Genomic DNA, 6,000 nt, shown 5'->3' on the forward strand with positions numbered 1-6,000 from the left:
AAGAATGGGGTACTTATCTTCATTCGCAAAAAGCCAGAGATAAAAATACTGTCACAGGTTCATGATGACATGGGCAGATGGGCTGTAGTAGTTTTGGATATTGGAGGATTTCAAGTGCTGATAATGAATGTCTATGGTCCTAATATTGACGATTTAAACTTTTACCCTTCCATAGCTGAACAATTACACAAGCACATAGATATTCCATGCATATTAGGGGGTGACTTTAACCTAATAAGTAATCCTGATATTGATAGACAATCTTCATGTGTTTTCAAAAAGTCTAAAATGTGGTCTCAATTGCAGGAGCTAATTACTCAATTTCAGCTTACAGACCCCTGGAGGCTGTTGCACTTGGAAGACCGTGAGTATACCTTTTTTTCCAGTCCTCACAACTCATACTCCCGCATCGATTACTTCTTGGTTTCACCATCACTTGTGCGACAAATCCACTCGTCCACTATTAAACCTATAACTGTATCTGATCATGCGCCAGTGATGTTAACGTTTAAGAACGTAGGGGCACCTCCAATCCGGAGTCAATGGAGACTTAATAATAGCCTCTTACAAGACCCTGAATTTAAGTCACATATAGAAAGTGCAATTCAAGATTATTTTGAATTTAATTTACCTGAAGACACAAATTGGAGAATCCTGTGGGATGCTTTTAAAGCATACATACGTGGAATCATAATATCTTATGTGGCTCATAAAAAGAAGTTAGCATCGGCGGAATTGGAAATAATGGAAAACAAAATAAAATCTCTTGAGCAAGCACACAGTTCTCACACTTCTGACATACAAACACTCAAGCAACTACAAGCCATGAAATATAAATATAATCTTGCTCTAAGCAACACTGCTGCAGAACAGATATTTTCACAATCTGCTACCTATTACATGGAATCCAATGTTTGTGGTCGTAGCCTTGCTAGATACTTAAAAGCCAAAAATGACAAAACCAATATATCCGCTATCAAATGTACAGACAGCTCTATTTCAACCGACCCGTCTGCTATTCTGAAACAATTTCAGCACTTCTATGAACAGCTTTATACTTCTGCAACAGATCCGGCTGTAGATGTAGACTCATTCTTAAATGGTCTCTCACACCCCCTACTGACAGAAGATGATAACGCTCTTTTGAACAGTCCAATCTCCCATGCAGAACTAGCTTCGGCGTTATCTTCAATGGCTAAAGCCAAATCACCAGGACCAGACGGTTTAACATCGGAATTTTATCAGACCTTTCAAGATCTTCTACTTCCTAAATTACTGTCTTTTTACGGATACCTAATTGAATCAGGAGATATTGATGGAACGTTTACTGAAGCTACAATAATAGTGTTACCCAAACCTGACAAAGATAAATTGTTAGTACAGAATTACAGACCTTTGTCATTAATTAATACTGACGCTAAATTATATGCAAAGGCTCTAGCGATGAGACTTCAAATTGTACTACCTCATATAATATCTCCTGATCAGAATGGCTTTATGTCTGGTCGACTGGCTGCTGATAACACGGGCCTATTTGCACATATTATAGACTATGCTAATCACACTGACAATGAACTGGTTGCAATGGCCCTAGATGCTGAAAAGGCGTTTGACCGCATTGAATGGTCTTTTTTATTTTCAACAATGAAATGGTTTGGTTTTCAACCTGACTTTCTGTCCCTGGTGAAAGTCTTATATTCCAATCCGGCCACCAAAATATATATAAATGGTTTATACTCAAATATGTTCAGACCTAGCAGAGGGACTAGACAGGGATGCCCTCTATCACCATCGCTTTTTAACATTGCACTGGAACCATTATTGATAGCGATAAGATTACACCCAAATATCAGAGGCGTCCATTGCGGAAACACCGAATTTAAATTATCTGCTTACGCGGACGACGTCCTGCTATATGTTACACCTACATCAATTGAACAAATCTTATCTGTTATTTCGTCCTATGCTCAAGTATCGGGATACAAACTGAACTTGAATAAAACAGAAATCCTTGCTCTCAATTGCCCCGAAGTGAAAACAGAAATTACTGACCTCGGCCTACATTGGACTACCGATAAAATGAAATACTTAGGTGTCTTCTTTGGCAAGTCTCTTGAAGATACGGTGGATCATAACATCAAGTTCATAATGGATTCCATCCAATCTCTCACCAACAAATGGACTCCCTTACGCCTTACATGGTGGGGTCGTTTGTCTACAATCAAGATGATGGTGACCCCAGTTGTGAACTACATATTGAGTATGTTACCCATGTATTTGCCTAAACATATATATGCAAAAATTGAAACCCAATTATCCAGATTCCTCTGGAATAACTCCACTCCTAGAATCAGTCTGAAGAAACTAAAGGGTGAAACATCCGAGGGTGGGGTTAAGTTCCCCAGCTTCTTCGACTACCACACAGCATTCATCCTGAGAAGAAGCTCGGCTTGGCTTTCTGGATGGAACACTCCGTATGAATCTATATCGTCTCCCCTGGAAAAAGCCTCGCTGGGCATCAATGATCTGCGCTCGGCAATATTCACGGAGATGCTGAGAAAGGATGTTCACAGAGAACCTTCTCACTCAACCAAACTTGCTTTTCATGTAGCTGATGAGCTCGCAGATACCAAATGGAAAGACTCCTCTCACATATTTATTTGGAACAATGCAAAAATCTTAATCCAAGGGAAACCTGTCAACTGGGTACTGTGGCAAAATATAGGTATACACTACATTCATCATCTTTTTGCCGCTGGAAAGTGGGTACCATTTCATATTCTGCAAGAGAAATTCCAGTTACCATCATCGCAACAATACAAATGGTTGCAACTCTGCCATTCTATTAAGGCGGCTGTTAATACTTTAACGATAAAAGACAATCAACCTACGCTGATGACCCTGAATCGTGTAGTTGAATCTAAGAAAAAAGGCAAGGCTGCCTTTTGGTACCATTACCTAATTGATGCTAAGTTCCAAAGCTCCTCAGCCTTACGTGATGTATGGATCCAGGATATTGGTGCGGAGATCGAACCACAAGCATGGCAAGAAATATGGCATGAATGCTCACATTCACTTCACTCTGCAGGTATAATCCAATCGGCATATTTTCTCCTGAATAGAGCCTTTTGGACACCTTATAAACTTAGCAAACTACCCAAATCGACTACTAATAGATGCTGGTCTTGCCAGTTGGCAGTTGGTACATTGGACCATATGATTTTCGAATGTCCACCCATTAAAACGTATTGGCTCAAAGTGTGGAAAACTATATGTCTAATGATTGGGTTTGATGAAGATATCACACTTGCAATCATAATTTATGGTAAACATGGTTTGAACACATCCGTAGATACTTGGGCTGGGATCTTATTAAGATGCCTCCTTCTTGTTACTATAAAAACCATATTATGTAACTGGAAAAACAGTGGCAATTTATCCTATCAGTTATGGTGGGCTCAGATTTGTCAGATTGCTAAATTTGAAAAAGCCTATGCCGAAAAACATGGTTGCCTAGGTAAATATATTAAGATATGGGGTGCTGTACTTAACTACTGTGATTCCCTTTAATGTCACACTCTTGTACTAGATTTTTCTCTTGTCATCTAGGGTATGATGTAATTTAGATAACACGACTATGACTGACATCTTTTCTCTCCTCAGGTTTATATTTGTTTTGTTTGAGATTTAGACATATTTTGATATATATTGCACTTGTACCTTTTCATGACAGATGAATACTCATTGCAATGCTTATGTACTTGTGCATGACCACAAAGTATTTGTACTTTTTATTCACTGTTCTTATAAAACTAATAAAAACATATTATATAAAACACTAGCGCACCTTACTAAAAGGAGCCCTTAATCTGTCAAAATTCTTCCAATTTTTAGCGACCATTATACCAAGTAATCTGCTTTTATGTCTATCTATTGGAGGTGTAGGAGATAACAATGTCCCACAGATTACCACTTCATACGACAGCGGAACTATTGCAGCGTATTGGCTATCTATGGAATTTTGTGTAAAGTGCAAATTGCTATTGGTGATTTATTTGAATTAAAACTAATTGTCACCCAAATATTTACAAGATTGATGCCTTATGTGCCTTGCGCTCTGCAATCCAATTAAGGTTGGTTGTTCCCTCTCAGAAAAAAGAACATTGAGGAACAATGAGGAGTATAATGGGTCTCACGGTGACAAGAGGGCATCCACTAAAACTTAAGGGAGGAAGATTTCATGGTGACACCAGGAAATACTTCTTCACCGAACGGGTGATTGATCGATGGAATGATCTTCCCCACCAGGTGGTTGAGGCCAGTAGCGTGCTCGACTTCAAAAGTCGATGGGACAAACAGGTGGGAGTACTACGGAGTTATGCTCAATCGATAGATACTCCAGGGAAGAAGGGTCCTTGAGTAGGCAGACTAGTTGGAGGGAGGGTTCTCGAGTGGGCAGACTTGTTAGGCCATCGGCCCTTTTCTGCCATCGTATTCTATGTTTCTATATTTTCCTGTATAGGGCCAACAGAATGGAACAAACTACCATTGTCTCTTTGGCAGCAGAAAGATCTGCGTCAATTTAAGAAACAGTTGAAACGTTATCTTTTTTTGTTGGATAAAATATGCACTTTAATGCTCAGGATTAATTGGATGGATTTATTTTCAGTGCCCATCTGGGAACTGATTGACTTATAAGAGTCTTGAAATGTTATTACTATTAAAAATACTTGTTTATTGGTTATTCATTTGTATCCCGCTTTTTAGAAAGCGGGTCACAGCGAACACATGCACAGTAAAATAACAATACATACATAATAATATAACAACAGACAGTTACAGAACTTAGCGTCCAGTTTGTAATGTTTGAACAATGTTAAACTTGTACTTAATTATGCATGTAATGTTGTAATCTTCTTCGAATAAAAGCGGAATATAAATAAAAAATAATAAACTATGTAAGACACATTGTTCTGCACAAGAAATATGCCATTTTATCTCTCTTTTTCTTTAAGGATGGGGAACTTCACTTAGGGGTCCTTTCACAAAGGCGCGGTAGCGGTTTAATGTGCGGAATACCGCACGTTAAACCGCCTGCCACGCTAGTAACTAATGCCTCCATTGACGAGGCGTTAGGATTTTAGGCTGCGGCGGGGGTTAGCGCATGATGAAATGTCCGTAGCGCGCCTTGATAAAAGGAGCCCTTAATGGTTGTTGATCATGGCAGTTTCATGAGTATATTAGTGAGAAATGTGATGATGTGAATCAGATAGTTAGACACCACAACTGTGTTATAGTGTCATTTTGAGCATGCCACCAGAACAAACTCTGAAGCTTTGGCATCCAAGAAAGTGTCTCAGATGCTCCTGTGTTAAAAATATACAACTTTTGACCAAATGAGAGTTCTGCAATCAATTAGGAAAGTTAGCAGATTTACTGATTACTCTTTATTTTAGAATTTGGCAGTTTTTTTTTTTTCTTTTACTGTGGCACAAAATAATTGAACGCTATGTTCAGACTGTATTAGCTAACTCTCCCTCCCCCTCCCTCCGTGTGCCCAGTTAAATAATAATTTCCAATCAACTTTCCTCTGTAATGAAAAACAAAGAAAATTGCGTAGCGTATATGCTACAACAAAGGCACTGTAATGAAATCGCGGAAAACACTTCATATATATTATTTAAAGCTTCATTCAACACTGGAGACTCAAGGGCAAATTAAAATGTTTCACCATGGGCTTTAGGTACTGTTTTATATTCCTTTTAATGAAAAACAGAACTTTTTGGAAAGTCACATTTTTCTGTAAACAAGTGCATTCTAGAAACAGTTCTCAAACAATATTCTGTACCTCTGTAGTGAGTTCAATGGTCCCACGGTCTCTGAATAAGTCCATAACAGACCTAAAGAAGAGGTATAGAAAAACTAGCCATTGAGTTCAAGAACATAGGGGTCCTTTGCACGATCTTACATAGAGGTCATTCCTGCATTCTTCAGCCATTT

Source organism: Geotrypetes seraphini, chromosome 7 (assembly GCF_902459505.1).
Source record: "Geotrypetes seraphini chromosome 7, aGeoSer1.1, whole genome shotgun sequence".
Lineage (NCBI taxonomy): Eukaryota > Metazoa > Chordata > Amphibia > Gymnophiona > Dermophiidae > Geotrypetes > Geotrypetes seraphini.